Here is a 17386-nt window from a genome sequence, read left to right as displayed (position 1 = left end):
ACACCAGGGCCATCTACAAGCATTGGTCATTGACTGGAGATGGGACCTTACTGGCTGACAAAGGTATTCTGGGAGCGTAGCCGGGCACTGGCACTCACAGAGGCCATATGTTATACAGGGTCACACTCCCAGAGAAAGAGGGTATTTTTACAAGAAAGAACACGCTTCATGGGTAAGTAACCAGTAAGCTTAGATAGCACCTTCATTGGTGGAATAGTCTCCCCATTTATTTATTCTCCTATAATATGTTCGAGTGGCAGGGTAGAGATGCTTCCTTACCAAAGGAGCTGTAAGGTGCTCTTTCCCTCTGCTGACCTGCAGATCACCCCTGGCCAAGGTGTAGCACCTACTTAGCCCCTGATCAGGGTCACGTGAAGCCACGGGAGCAGGTGGTGGCTGGTCTTATGAGCAGCTGGTACATATCACAGGTTCTGGTTATGTGATCACTGAGGCCAGGCAGAGAATATGTGAAGAGTATTGATAATGGTTGGGGTCACCTGTCTTTTAAAGACACTGCCCAGAAGAAGGTAGTGGCAAACCACTTCTGTAGAAAAATTTGTCAAGAACAATCATGGTCCAAGACGATGATTGCCTACATCATACGATGTGAACAGATAATATATTACTATTCTTTCCAGATAACGATTCTTAATTCATTTTGTCAAATAAAATATTAGTCCACCTAAAATTCCATTTTCTGCAACTTCAATTTGTGAATATTTGCATTAAAGTTACAGGAAGTGTAATTTCATATGAAGATACGAATATTTCACTGTTTTTTTGAGCTGTTTACTGTGCAGAACCTACTCCTTCCTTGGCATTGCAGGGGCTGCAAAGCAAAGAGCCATCAGGACTGTGAAATGGCTCGATCCGGCTGGACGGAGCTGGCAGCTGACTGTGGATCCAGAGGTGTGACCTGTGAACCAGTGCTACTGGATCACAAGCCAGGGCTCGACCAACCCTGGCTGTGCTGCCTGGGCGAAGGCGGCTGATGTAGAAAGACCCGAAACACCCAAAGACCCCAGGTTATTTGGATCACTGATGATGTGTCTCAGTGCATCCTAGGATGTATCTCAGCATCACAGCATGATTTTCTATTAAATGTAGATTAAAGATTTATACTTTATATACTTATACTTTATTGTCGCCAAACAATTGATACTAGAACATACAATCATCACAGCAATAGTTGATTCTGCGCTTTCCGCTCCCTGGATTACAAATATTAAATATCAAAAATATTTAAAATAGTAAAAAATTAGTAAATATTAAAAATTTGAATTATAATTCATAAATAGAAAATAGAAAAATGGAAAGTAATGTAGTGCAAAAAAACCGAGAGGCAGGTCCGGGTATTTGGAGGGTATGGCCCAGATCGGGGTCAGGATCCGTTCAGCAGTCTTATCACAGTTGGAAAGAAGCTGTTCCCAAATCTTGATTTGATTGCTAAACCTATTTCAAAGAACTGTAAAAAGAAACCAGAAAGCATAATCTTACTGTCACTTTAGCAGAGACAGAAGTAATAAATTATTTACTTTCATTATAAAGTTGCTTGAGCCTTTCATTAGATGGCAGGCCTTCACATCCTGCCAATATATGTTAGCTTTATAAGAAAATCATATATCATTTTGGCTCCTACGCTTAAATAAATTGTTTCTCTGCAACTTCATTTAAATGAAGAATATTCCTAGTTATGATATGAATTGTAAATTGAATAAATTTGGATGCACCGCCATGAAACCTTGTCATAAAGGAGATGAAAACTTTAGCTCTAAAACAACATCTGTTTCTTGCCCTCCACAGATGCTGTCTGACTTGCTAAGTTTCTCCTGCATTTTGTGTTTGTCGTAACAAGGTGAGATTTACTTCTGAGTGCACTATGTTCAGTATCTACTCATGAAATATGTTCTTTTGTGTCACTTAATGGGGCAAAATAAGAACCTTCAGTTATAAGATTGTAAACATATCTTAAAAATGTTCCTATTTTATTTGTAACATCCTCTTACCGTCCCTGCACAGCATAGAGCTGCCAGTTGTGCTAGTAGCTCACCCTACACTCTCACGACCCTCTGAGTGAAGAAGTTTCCCCTCATGTTCCCCTTAAACTTGTTCTGTTGTGGTGGGGTTTATTGCAACTTCCATAACCTTTCATATCTATTGTTTTGTTGATAATTATTGAGTCTGTTCATATGTTCACATTTATTTAGGTTTGATTATTGACATTTGCACATGTGACCATTCTCCTAATTGTTGATTGCTTGAGGCCGTTTGCACTATTGTCTTGTAAATTGTTGCTTGCTATTGCGTGGTCTGTTATGGTGTTTTATGCTTGGCACTGAACCACAATCAATTCTGGTCTGTTTCACATACTAGCAATAGAGTGACTCTGATTCGGATTCTGAACACGGAAGAATGAAGTTCAAATTAATGTACCACTTAGTGAGAATTATCTTCTGAATATTTTGTCCTGTTCTATTTCAATAAGAGACAAATGGTAAATTTTAGAACTTCTTTTCGGGAATAGATGGTTGAATGATTTGGTTGAGTGATGGGGTTTATTGAGAGTTCCATATTCTGTGATTTTCATTTGGCTTCTGTTCTTTGATATTGTGATATGGTTTAGATGAGATATGACATAAGGTGTTAACTTTCAGAGCAGCCTCCAACCTGATGGTATGAATATCGATTTCTCCTTCCATTAAAAAGAATTCTTCCGCTCCCCTCTTCTCTATTCCTTACTCTGGCCCCTTACCTTTCTCACCCCCCTATGACCTCCCCCTTCCTTTTCTTCTGTGGCACACTCTCCTCTCCAGCCCTTTACCTTTCCTACCCACCTAGCTTCAGCTATCACCTTCTAGTTAACCCCCTTCGCCTCCCCCCACCATCTTATTCTGCCACCTTTCCCCTCCCTTTCCAGTCCTGCTGAAGGGTCTCAGCCCAAATTGTCGACTGTGCATTCATTTCCACAGATGCTGCCTGACCTGCTGAGTTCCTCCAGTATTTTGTGTGTGCGCTGCTGGATGTCCAGTATCTGCAGACTCTCTCATGTTTATAACTTTCAGAAAATGTTCATTGTGACCACATTGAATAAGCCAGTACAATTGGCTTCATTTTGCTTTTAGAATATTTATTTTGGTTGTGGTATAATATTGCGGTGTGGGATCAGGCTCCAATGGGGGCAGCGGTTTCCTCAGGATTAGAAAGGCAGCTTAGCAGTGATTTTCATGGACAGATCCTGGCTTTCCAGTGTGAGTCTATTTATTCTCCTTGTGTAGCAATTTTAGTTTTGCCATGCATTTCAGTGATGCACAAGATGTTGAAGCAGCTGCAATATGTTTGTACCACAGTTGTGGATTTGGAATAATGGTACTGTTGTTGGATTGGGCTTTATATCTGTTGGAAATCAGAAGAAAATGATTCTATGATTCTTAAGTGCACTGATATAAATATTTCTCTTGCAGCTATCTCATTAATTTCAATACTACTCTTTCATAGCCGCAGTTTGACGATGAGAGGTTTAATTTTTATACCTTTATTTTCATTTCAGAGAACCCAAACTTTTATGTTGTACAGCAAAAATATCTCCATGCCTACATACATGATGCATAGGCACAGAAGGTCTAACAGCTTCCGTTTTGGATGATCACTCGTTATTGAGCACATTTTTATCATAATTGTTCAAAGTTTATGAATTTCAATCCTGCTCTAACAAGAAATCTTTCTTCTTCAGATGTGGATGAGATTTTTCTTTTACTTATAATTCTTCTGTGAACGTTAAGTTAACAAGATATTTTAGGGATGAATGTTAGAACAGGCTGTTCTTCAAACATTTTAAAGTATGTAATTTTTCTTTTCAGCTATTCATGTTAGTGTTAGATTGTTCTGAGCTCTTAGTTCACCTTTTTAAACTAACCTGAATTTCTGTGATGAAATTTGAAAGAACACAATGCCGAGCATCATATGCATTATATGCCGATAGTTTTTTCCTCTAATAGTTTCCTTCGCTACAGCCTTGCACCAGCTTACTTCAGATCATTTGCCAACAACATGTAGTTATTTCATAGTCTAAAAAATGAACTATTAGATCCAGGCATCTTCTTGGATAGCAGTAAAAGCACTTCAAAATTTCAAAAATAAAAATTGCTTGCATAGTGCAAATACACAATAGTTTTGGCATAAAGCCAACACTAGTTCTTTCAAATGGCTGTCTGAATATAATTTTGATTTTCTGGTATGTGCTTCATAGCAGAAAATCAGAAGCATGGCAGTGCCTCAACCTCCTTAGAGGTTTGCAAACATTCAGCATGACATCTAAAACTTTGACAAACTTCTATCGAAATGCAGTGGAAAGTATATTGACTGGCTGCATCACAGCCTGGTAGGGAAACACCATTTCCATTGGATGGAAAAGCCTACAAAAAGTAATGGATACGGCCCAGTCCATCACAGGTAAAGACCTCCCCACCATTAAGCACACATACATGAAACGATGTCACTGGAAAGCAGCATCCATCATCAGGGAACTCCACCACCCAGGACATGCCCTCTTCTTGCTACTGCCATCAGGATGAAGGTACAGGAGCTTCAGGACTCACACCACCATTTTCAGGAACATTTATTACCCTTTAACCATCAGGCTATTGAACCAAAGAGGATAACTTCACTCAACTTTTCCCCAATATTGAAATGTTCCCACAACCTGTGGACTCACTTTCAAGGATTATTCATTTCACGTTCTCGACATTCTTTATTATTTATTCATTATTTTTTCTTCCTTTTTGTATTTACACAGTTTGTTGTCTTTCGCACACGAGTTGTCCATCCTGTTGGTGTGGTTATTATTCTATGATGGATTTATTGAGTATGCCTACAAGAAAATGAATCTCAGGGCTGTATATGGTGACATATCTGTACTTTGATAATAAATTTACTTTGAACTTTGAACCTTGCTTGCATTGGGTTTGAAGAATATGACATCCTAACATGAAATGTAGATTCCTCCTGTAGGTGGCAACAAAATACTGTTGTCATTTCAAGTCTCTGACTGATGAAAAGTAACTGAGCATTCATTACAGTTACTTATTAGTAGAGTTGTTCATGAATGTTAAGTTGTATCCATACACATAAAACAAAACACAGGCTAGGTTAAACTAATTCTGTATTGGTTCAGCCTTGTTATTATTCGATTTGTATTAATCACTTTTGCAATATTCATTCATTATTTCTCTTTAAGATTTTGCATGAGAAGTATAAGAAAAGATGAATGGCTTTCCATGCTTTTAATTATAACACTGTAAATTGTTTTAACCTTTGCAAATTTACCATAAATGTAGGGCTACAAATTAAAGAGTGTGGCTATGCGGTAACTGCAGGGTAGAAAGCTTAACTTGCATGCTTAAAGCGTCTGGTAGATTATATCTCACACTAAGCTCGAGTGTCTCCTTAAGTCCACAGATGAAGCCCAACCACATGAGTGGCTAATTCTAATACTATGTCAGTACAGAAAGAAGCCTTCACTGTTCCCTCCAAGCGATGCGGGTGCACGGCCACACAGTAACTGAAATGCTCCTGCGAAAGCAGTCTTTGTTGCTGCACAGCTGGGATTTTCTTTTATATAATATTTTATTAAAGCGCCATGCAGTTTTCAGGCTGTGTAAAAAAAATTTGGGCTGACAGCAATGGTGGTCCATGCAGCTGTTATAAAATAGAGGTAATGTAGGAAGAAGGACAGATTCTTTTAACACAAAAGTGATTTCAAAAATGTGGTTAATATACAAGTCTAAGCAATTATTAAAATGTTGCCTGTGTTCTTGACAAAGGGACCACTACCTGAAATATCAACTGTTTCAATTACCCCAGATGCTGCTTGGCCTGCTAAGTGTTTATAGAGGTTTTTTTTTATTGCATAGGAGGCTGAAATTGCATTGTCAAATTGAAATTAGACTAAGTCTGCTTTACCGGTATTGGCCTTAATTTTTGCATTCGACTGAGTTCACGAGTCAGCTCAAAATCCTAAAACTCTCGTGTTTCAAAAGAAGCTACAGGAAGTTGTAAGATTAGTCATCTGCATCTTGGGTACTAGCCTCCATAGATTCCAGGACATCTTCAAGGAGCACTGCCTCAGAAAAGTGATCACTATTATTAAGGACCGCCATCACCCAGGACTCAGATGGTAACTCTGTGAAATTCACTGACACAGACAGCTGTGGAGGCCAGGTCATTGGATGTATTTAAGATGGTGATTGATAGGTTCTTGATTAGTCAGGGCGTAAAAAGTTACAGGTAAAAGGCAGGAAATTGGGGTTGAGAGGGAAATAGATCAGCCATGATGAAATGATGGAACAGGCTCGAAGGGGCAAATAGCCTAATTCTGCCTCTATGTCCTACGGTCTCATGGGCTAACATTTTATATTGATTTATTATTTACCATATACCAGCAGAACACAAAACACAAAGAACTGAACACAGTGGATGATAGGATGCGTTTTTTTCTACAATAGTGATGTTTTACAATGTCATAAAGAAGATATTGTTTCAGGGTCACTGATTTGAAATTGAAACTTGATGCCCAAGTTTAGCAGATTTGGAAGGTAAAATATATTAAGAAAAAGAATGAAGTGTTGTATACTTAATATTTCAACAATATTTGAGTGGTGGGAATTGGACCCATCACACCTGTACTGTAAAGCATTGTGCTAACCACTACGCTATCCTGCTGCCTCCTCTGCTTTGATGGTTAATTTTACAAGCTGATTAATTTTACAAACTTCTGCAATTTATTTCGATCTTGCACAGAAGCCCCCCACCCCATACCAGGCGGTGATGCAGCCAGTCAGAATGTTCTCCACGTTATATTTGTAGAAGTTTTTGAGTGTTTTAGTTAACAAACCAAATCTCCTCAAACTCCTAATGAAATACAGCACATTCTCTCGGATTGAATACCACACCCCCATTTCTTCAAATGACCATCGTAGCAACTCACTATTATTGTTCAGTAACCAAGGACTATCCTCTTGATCAACAAAACCATAAACAAAGTTGCTGATAATAACTCCCACATTCGTATTAAGATCACAGAGCAGTAGTTAGCGCGACACTATTACAGCACGTGGCGTTCCAGAGCTCAGAGTTCCTTTCCAGCACCATTCTGTAAGGAGTCCCTGGACATTCTCCACGTGGAATGCCTGGGTTTTCTCCGGGAGTTCCAGTTTCATCTCACAGGCCAAAGACGTACCGGGCGGGATAATCGCCCATTGTAGATCATCCTGTGATTTCTTCAGGGTGATTCGGGTTTGTCAGAGGTTGCTGGGGGTGGGGATGGGGAGTTAGGTCAAAGGGCTGTGAGGCCTACTCCATGCTGTATCACTAAATCAATAAAACAAATACTTATATCATTAATGGATATAAAACAGCAAGGATTCCACGATCAATCTTTGTGGTACGCCACTGGTCATATGCTTACCAACAGATAAACAAACCTCAAGCATCTCCCTTACCTCCAACACAATTTGCCAAATTTCTCTGGATCCCCTAGACTATTAGCTTTTTGACCCATGCCCCATGTCCCATCTTCATCTGCTCAATAACCTCCTCAAAAGTTCAATTAGTCAGGCAAGACCTTCCCTCAACTAAATCATGCTAACTTATTCACCTTCCGAGGTTCAAAGTTCAAAGTACATTTATTATCAAAGGAGATTTGTCTCCTTACAGGCAGCCACAAAACAAAGAAACCCAATAGCCCCCTTTAAAAAAACAAGACCATCAAACACCCAACATGCAGAAAAGAAGACAAGTTGCTTAAACAACACATATCAAAGTTGCTGGTGAACGCAGCAGGCCAGGCAGCATCTGTAGGAAGAGGTGCAGTCGACGTTTCAGACCGAGACCCTTCGTCAAATTGCTTAAACAATAAGTGTAAGTAAATAACATTCAGAACTGAAGTTCTCAAAAGTGCGTCCACAGCCACGAAGCCAGTCATCACTGCAACTAATCCAGGAGCCCGTTAGTTGCAGGTCACATCCCCAGTTCAGTGCAGAGATGAGTAAACCTCATGAACAGTGAGCTGAACAGTGGCCCATCCCTCACCTCTAGCCATGACATCCTGACCCCTTCAATTTGCTCTGGTGCTTAAATCAGCAAAGCAGTGGGTTGTTCCTCTCTGTCGGACCTGGGCCCTGTTGCTTTGATACACTCTCTGACCTGAGACCTGCGACCTCAATTCAGCACATAACCGACCTTTCCAATCTGGCCTGGGATTTAAATCAGTCAATCATTGGCCCGGGCCCCATCGCCTAGGCATTGCCTCAATTCAGTTCTGCCGCTTGAAATAGCCTCCAGCAGTGGCCAAACATTTGCTCGTTCCTCCCTCCCGGGCCTGGGCCCCACTGTCTCGATTCGGCCTGTACACACCATTCCACAACCATCCTGGTCCTTCGAGACTTCGGTCCATACCTCAAGAATGTGAAGTGGTACAGGCGGTCAAAAGCTGAACAGCGAAAGGGAAGTTACAGGCTATTACCAGCAACAACCCTGATGAAAATGGCAGAGTTTGCCACCAAGGCGTTGGTTATAATCGATACCTATACCCCGCTGGTAACCTAAGAAGAGTTTATTTGTTACAGGCTATTGATTGCAGTGATCATTGTCCAGAAAGAGTGTGATTAATAGAGTAGTTAGTAGTTTTGTTTGCTGCCAGAAAGTCATCACTGTGTTTCACCAGTGCCATCTCCAACAATTTCCCTACTCACTGTCTATACACACTGCTGCCTTCTTGAATATGGGACCACATTCTCTGCCCTCCAGTCATCAGGCACCTTTTCTGTGGTCAGAGGTGGTCACTGCTTCATTCCTGAATGCTCTTTGCTTATTGTATATCAACTTACCCGCAATTAACTACTACCAGTTGGTCAAAGACTCTTACAAATTTCTGTGGATGTGCAGCAGAGAGTGCTTTGAATGATTACAGGACAGCTTGGTGTGAAGCCTCTAATGCACAGGATCTCAAGAGGCTGTAGAGTGTTGTAGACATAGTCAGGTCCATCACAGGAACAACCCTCCTTGCTTTCGAGGACACCTTCAAGAAGCAGTGCCCCAACTCAGCAGCACCCAAAGGACCCTCACTACCCGGCCATGCCCTCTTCTCATTACTACTGCCAGGAATGATATATAAGGATCCTGCAGACCCACACTCAACAACTTCCCAATGAACACTCAATGAACAGCTACTTTCTCTTCTCCGTCAGATTTCTGAACAGTCCATGATCACATAAACACTACCTCATTATTCCTTTTCCTTCATTTTTGTAATTTAAAGATGTTATGTCTTGCATTGTACTGCTGCCATAAAGCAACAATAAATTTCATTCTGATTCTAATTAAAACAGACAACATAGAACAGTACAGCACAGTACAGGCCTTTAGACCTACAATAGGAAATCTCCTCTGCACCCACTCTAAAGCTTCCACATCCTTCCTATAATAAGGCAACCAGAACTCAACATAATACTCCAGTTGTGGTCTAACCAGGATTTTATGAAGCTGCAACATTACCTCTTGGCTTTTGAGCTCAATCCCCCGCCACATTCTTAACCACCATTTGAGTAATGTATGAACCTGGACTTCAAATTCCTTCTCTTCCTCCACACTCCATTAACTCTATACTTTCCTTCAAGTTTGACCTTTTAAAGTGTATCAGTTTGCACTTTCCCAGATTGAGCTCCGTTTGCAACCTCTCAGCCCAGCTCTGCGTCTTATCAAAGTCTCAGCATAACCTACGACAACCTTCTACACTATCCACATCACCTCGATTTCTATCCACTTTTATCAACTTCTATCCAGCCACTATCTACAATACTTCCAACTTCTTAGCCCAGCTCTGCATCTTATCAACCTACAACACACTTCTACACTATCCACAACTCCACTAACAACCTGCAAGGACCTGTCTAATCAAATTGAAATCAACTTCCTCTCAATTCCAAACCTTAATTTCTGGTGTAAACAACTCCATAAAAATAATTTAAAAATGCATTGAGTTATGATATCTATCTTCAAAAATTTAGATCCAGTATCCTTCGGAGTCTTGCACTACTTGGATGGAACTTTGAGTTTGCAATATCTGGGATATTGTAGCCAAGTGGGTGGAGTGAAAGGAGGCTTTTGAGACTGCTCTGCTGTTGGCCTGAGTTTGATAGAATCTGAAAGTAAACCTTTGCAAAACAGATCTCTTTCAATGAGGAATCAAATAGTGGAGAGAGAGAGAGAGTCCCACTGCTCGGTTACATAAGGCAAAGAACTAGGAAGTAATTTATAATTAATTTTAACATGAAACATACTTCTACAAAAAAATTACAGCTGGGAAAATAACTGCTGGGCTCTGCTGCCTAGTGGTGGTTTTGAACTGTTTCTTCTTTGGCAGACAGTTGGGATCAAGGATAATTGACTTCCCCTCCAGTTTTCTGGGTTCTGAGGTGGCTAATGCGGCCTCTTTGCGAGCTGCTGTCTCTGCCAAATTCAAGACAGAAGGGCCTGATGCTGTGATGATCAGTCACATAAGTTGAATCATAGAGTCATAGAGCGCTGCCTGACAGAAACAGGCTATTCAGCCCACCTCATCTGTGCTGAAGTATTAGTCTGCCTAGTCTCATCAACCTGTACCTGGCCCATAGCCATCCAGACCCCTCCCATCCATGTACCCATCCAAATTTCTGTTAACTATTGAAATTGAACCTACAACCAGCACTCCCACAGTTAATTGTTCCATACTCTCACCACTCTCTGAGTGAAGTTCTCCCTCTTGTTCCCCTACCTTTCACTCTTAACCCATGACTCTACTTCTCATCTCACCCAACCTCAATGGAAGAAGCTTGCTTCCATTTACCCTATCTATACCCCACGTAATTTTGTATACTCTATCAAATCTCCCCTTATTTTCCCATGCTCCAGGGAAAAAAGTCCTCACCTATTCAACCTTCCCTATATAACACTCTGGTTCCTTTGGCTGCGTAAGTCTGGGGAAGACATCCTCAAGACAGCCTTGTCAAACGTGGGAGATTGAAGTGCAATCCCCAAATCCCCCCATTTGTGTGGATGCTGCATGATTGCTCTCACCCCATCCTCCCACCACCCCACTAGGAATAGGGTTCCCCTGGTCCTCACCTACCACCCCACCAGCCTCCAGGTCCAACATATAATTCTCCGTAACTTCCGTCACCTCCAACGGGATCCCACCACTTAGCACATCTTTCCCTCCCCCCGCTGCTTTCCGCAGGGATCGCTCCATATACGACTCCTCCCTTGTCCATTCGTCCCCCACATCCCTCCCCACCGATCTCCCTCCTGGCACTTATCCTTGTAAGCGGAACAAGTGCTACACATGCCCTTACACTTCTCCCTCACTACCATTCAGAGCCCCAGACAGTCCTTCCAGGTGAGGCGACACTTCACCTGTGGGGCGGCTGGGGTGATATACTGCATCCAGTGCTCCCGGTGCGGCCTTCTATATATTGGTGAGACCCGACGCAGACTGGGAGATCGTTTGGCTGAACACCTACGCTCTGTCCACCAGAGAAAGCAGGATCTCCCAGTGGCCACACATTTTAATTCCACATCCCATTCCCATTCTGACATGTCTATCCACGGCCTCCTCTACTGTAAAGATGAAGCCACACTCAAGTTGGAGGAACAACACCTTATATTCCGTCTGGGAAGCCTCCAACCTGATAGCATGAACATCGACTTCTCTAACTTCCACTAATGCCCCACCTCCCCCTTGTACCCCATCCATTATTTATTTATATACACACACATTCTTTTTCTCTCTCTCCTTTTTCTCCCTCTGTCCCTCTGACTATACCCCTTGCCCATCCTCTGGGTTCCCCCCCTCCCCCTTTTCTTTCTCCCTAGACCTCCTGTCCCATGATCCTCTCATATCCCTTTTGCCAATCACCTGTCCAGCTCTTGGCTCCATCCTTACCCCTCCTGTCTTCTCCTATCATTTCTGATCTCCCCCCCCCCCCCCGCTTTCAAATCTCTTACTAACTCTTCCTTCAGTTAGTCCTGACAAAGGGTCTCGGCCTGAAACGTCAACTGTACCTCTTCCTAGAGATGCTGCCTGGCCTGCTGTGTTCACCAGCAACTTTGATGTGTGTTACTAAAAAATAATATACAGTACACTGCATACAATTAAAGGATTTAGCTTTATAATTCTTAATTTGACTGAAGAGTTAGTAAAGAAAGAGCAAAAAAAGAAAAAGACCCATTTTAATGAGAATCTAATGTGCACAAGCTGGAGCTCGCGGTTTCCCCTTCGCTGATCCTCCTTTGATTCTCCGGGCTTTATTGAATCCCGGCTCCACTTCGGGTCGACGCCTCCAACCTCTTCTTTCTGGCGTCTTCTCTCTTCTCTCCCCTCAAAAGCCCCAATCCCAACCTTACTGTCCCTCACCAGAGAAACCGCCCCCGAATCCGTTCATCCCCATTGGGTGGCGCACATTTCTCCTATCTCTTATCTTCAACAGTAACCCAAGCAAGCAGCTTACACAGAGAACACAAAAGCGTAACAGAGAAAAAATATGAAACACGTGAACCAGGGGTTTACACCCATAACTGAGGTCCCCAAGTCTCAGCAACATCCTCGTAAATTTTCTCTGTACTCTTCAATCTTATTGTTATCATTCCCGTAGGTAAGTGACCAGAACTTCATACAATACTCCAAATTAGAACTCACCAATATCTTATACAACTTCAACATAACATCCCAACTCCTGTTCTGCCTTCCTCCAACATTGATTCTGCCCTCATCTGCATCTCCTCCATTTCCAGGACATCCATGTTCACCCCATCTTCCCGCTGCCTTAACAGGGATAGAGTTCCTCTAATCTTCACCCTCCCCCATCCCATGAGCCTCCACATCCAATACATCATTCTCCACAGCTTCCACCATCTTCACATAGTCATAGTCATACTTTATTGATCCCGGGGCAAATTGGTTTTCGTTACAGTTGCACCATAAATAATAAATAGTAATAGAACCATAAATAGTTAAATAGTAATATGTAAATTATGCCAGTAAATTATGAAATAAGTCCAGGACCAGCCTATTGGCTCAGGATGTCTGACCCTCCAAGGGAGGAGTTGTGAAGTTTGATGGCCACAGGCAGGAATGACTTCCTATGACGCTCTGTGTTGCATCTCGGTGGAATGAGTCTCTGGCTGAATGTACTCCTGTGCCCACCCAATACATTATGTAGTGGATGGGAGACATTGTCCAAGATGGCATGCAACTTAGACAGCATCCTCTTTTCAGACACCGCCGTGAGAGAGTCCAGTTCCATCTCCACAACATCACTGGCCTTACAAATGAGTTTGTTGATTCTGTTGGTGTTTGCTACCCTCAGCCTGCTGCCCCAGCACACAACAGCAAACATGATAGAACTGGCCACCACAGACTCGTAGAACATCCTCAGCATCATCCGGCAGATTTTAAAGGACCTCAGTCTCCTCTGGAAATAGAGACAGCTCTGACCCTTCTTGTAGACAGCCTCAGTGTTCTTTGACCAGTCCAGTTTATTGTCAATTCGTATCCCCAGGTATTTGTAATCCTCCACCATGTCCACACTGACCCCTTGGATGGAAACAGGGGTCACTGGTACCTTAGCTCTCCTCAGGTCTACCACCAGCTCCTTAGTCTTTTTCACATAAAGCGGCAGATAATTCTGCTCACACCATGTGACAAAGTTTCCTACCGTAGCCCTGTACTCAGCCTCATCTCCCTTGCTGATGAATCCAACTATGGCAGAGTCATCCGAAAACTTCTGAAGATGACAAGACTCTGTGCAGTAGTTGAAGTCCGAGGTGTAAATGGTGAAGAGAAAGGGAGACAAGACAGTCCCCTGTGGAGCCCCAGTGCTGCTGATCACTCTGTCGGACACACAGTGTTGCAAGCACACGTACTGTGGTCTGCCAGTCAGGTAATCAAGAATCCATGATACCAGGGAAGCATCCACCTGCATCGCTGTCAGCTTCTCCCCCAGCAGAGCAGGGCGGATGGTGTTGGACGCACTGGAGAAGTCAAAAAACATGACCCTCACAGTGCTCACTGGCTTGTCCAGATGGGCGTAGACACGGTTTAGCAGGTAGACGATGGTATCCTCAACTCCTAGTCGGGGCTGGTAGGCGAACTGGAGGGGATCTAAGTGTAGGCTGACCGTAGGCCGGAGCAGCTCCAGAACAAGTCTGTCCAGGGTCTTCATGATGTGGGTGGTCAATGCCACCGGTCTGTAGTCATTGAGGCCGCTGGAACACGGTGTCTTTGGCACAGGGACGAGGCAGGACGTCTTCCACAGTATAGGAACCCTCCGGAGCCCCAGGCTCAGGTTGACCACATGGCGAAGTACTCCACCAGGACCCTACCGCCAAGCACATCTTTACCTCCCTCCCCACTCTCAGTTTTCTGTGGGGATTGCTCCCCCCACTGTCCCCTTATTCATTTCCCCCTCCCATCTAATCTCCCTTCTGAGATCTACACCTGCAAGTGGCAGAATCACTGCACCTGTCCACTCACCTCCCCCCTCACCTCCATTCAGAGCCGCAATCAGTCCTCCCAGGTGAGGCAACACTTCACCTGCGAATGTGTTGGGGTCATGTACTTTATCTGGTTCTCCTGTTGTGGCCTCATCTACACTGGTGAGGTCCAACGTAGATCACGGAACTGCTTTGTCAAGCACTTCCGCTCCATCTGCAGAAAGCAGAATCTCACAGTAGCTAACTATTTCAATTTGTTTCTCCATTCACATTACGACATGTTGATCAGTGGCCTCCTCTTCTGTCACAATGAGGCCAGTCTGGAGAAGCAACACCTCATATTCCATCAAGGTAACCTCCAACCAGATGGCATGAAAATCGATTTCAGCAACTTCAGGTATGCTTTATCTTCTCCCATTTCCTTTTTCTTCAGTTCCCCACTCTGGCTTGTTACCTCTTCTCCTCACCTGTCAATCACCTCCCCTTTTACCTTTTCCACCTATTATGTTGAAGTTTCTTAATTCATCTCCTTCTCCCACCCACCCGACGTCATACCTATCACCTTCTAGCGTGTCCTCCTTCTTATTCTGGCATCTTCATTTTTCCTTTCCAGTCCTGATGAACAGACTCAGTCCGAAACACTGATTGTTTATTCATTTCCACAGATGCTGCCTGACCTGTTGCATTCCTCCAGCATTTTGTGTGTTACTCTGGATTCCCATCATCTGCAGAATCTCTTGTGTTTATCCTGTACTCACTATTACAATTTATAAAGGGCATTGTGCATAAAGCCCCGTTTACAACCCTACCTACCTGTGACACCACCTTCACTGAATTATGAATCTGTATTCCTAAAGTTCAAAGTAAATTTCTTATCAAGGAACATATATTTCACCATGTGGGCACGTGGCCAAGTGGTTAAGGCACTGGACTAGCGACCCGAAGGTCGTGAGTTTGAGCCCCAGCCGAGGGTACATGTTGTGTCCTTGAGCAAGGCACTTAACCACACATTGCTCTGCTACGACACCGGTGCCAAACTGTATGGGTCCTAATGCCCTTCCCTTGGACAACATCGGTGTCGTGGAGAGGGGAGACTTGCAGCGTGGGCAACTGCCGGTCTTCCATACAATCTTGCGCCCTGGAGAGTGAAGACTTTCCAGGTGCAGACCCATGGTCTCGCAAGACTAACAGATGCCTTTACTTTATATTTCACCATATAGAACCCTGAGATTCATTTTCTTGTGGGCATACACAATAAATCTAAACAATACTATAGAATCAATGAAAGACTGCACCCAACAGGATGAACAAGTAACCAAGGCACAAAAGACTACAAATTGTGCAAATGCAAATAAAATAATAATAAATAAATAAGCAATAAATATTGAGCACATGAGATGAAGAGTTCTTGAAAGTGAGCTCATAGGTTGTGAGGACCATCCAGTGAAGCTGAGTGAAGTTATCTCCTTTGGTTCAAGAGCCTGAAGTTTCAAGGGTAGTAACCATTCCAGAACCTGGTGGTCTGAGTCCTGAGGCTCCTATACCTCCTTCCTGGTGGCAGCAGTGAGAAGAGAGCATGACCTGGGTGGCGGGGTTCCTTGATAATGGATGTTCCTTTCCTATAACAGCAATTCGTGTAGATGTGCTCAGTGGTGGGAGGGTTTTACCCATGGTGGGCTGGGTCACATCCAATACGTTTTGTAAGATTGCCTATTCAAGGGCATTGGTGTTTTCATACCAGGCTCTGATGCAGCCAGTCAATATATTCTGCACCATACATCTATCGAAGTTTGTCAAAGTCTTAGATACCATGCCGAAACTTTGCATACATCTGCAGTGCTTTCTTTGCACTGGACCCAGGACAGATCCTCTGCAATGATAACACTGAGGAAGTTAAAGTTGCTGACTCTCTCCACCTGTGTTCCCCCGATGAGGAACTGACTCATGGACCTCTGGTTTCCTCCTCCTGAAGTCACTAATCAGCTCCTTGGTCTTGCTGACACTGAGTGAGTGGTTGTTGTTGTTGTGGTACCAGTCAGCCAGATTTTCAATCTCCCTCCTATATGCTAGTTCGTCACCACCTTTTATTCAGCTAATGACAGTGGTATCATCAGCAAACTTAAATATGGTTGGATCTGTCATTAGCCACACAGTAACGAGTATAAATTCTCAGATTCCTCTATTCTCATGCACTCTTCAGTGCCCCTCTGTTCACAGTGTAAGTCCTACCCTAGTTTGGCCTTCCTAGGTGCAACAGCTCACATGTGTCTGCATTTAATTCCATCTGTCATCTTCAGACCAATTTTCCAGTTAGCCCAGTTGCTATTACTTTTTTCAAGAAAGATTTGAGAACTTCCTTGTAGTATTTTATCCTGTTTCAGGAGTTTAGTGTGTGGCATACACATTATGTTGCCTGACTTAGGGAGTTAACTGAGTGTAAATGGACTCTTGTTGGGGATGATGGCCTGGGAGATGACTCTGATGTTAGTGCAGTTGTTATGCCAATGGATTTTAAGAATAAGAATCAGAATCAAGTTTAATATCACTGGCACATGTCATGAAATTTGTTAACTTTATAGCAGGTTCACATGATAAATATTGAGAAAAAAATCTGAATTACGATAAATATATATATGCTTATCAAATAGTTAAGTTATAATAAATAGTGTGTTAGTGTTCATGGGTTCAATGAATGTTTAGATCGAATGACAGAGGGGAAGAAGCTATTCCTGAATCACTAAGTGTGTGCCTTCAGGCTTCTGTCTCTCTTTCCTGACGATAACAATGAGAAGAGAGCATGTCCTGGGTGGTAGGTGATGGACACTGCCATCCTAAGGCACCGCTCTTTGAAAATATCACGGAT

The sequence above is a fragment of the Mobula hypostoma genome, chromosome 6 (genome assembly GCF_963921235.1).
Source record: "Mobula hypostoma chromosome 6, sMobHyp1.1, whole genome shotgun sequence".
In the NCBI taxonomy this organism is placed as follows: Eukaryota; Metazoa; Chordata; class Chondrichthyes; order Myliobatiformes; family Myliobatidae; genus Mobula; species Mobula hypostoma.
Note: the sequence above shows the minus strand (reverse complement) of the source record.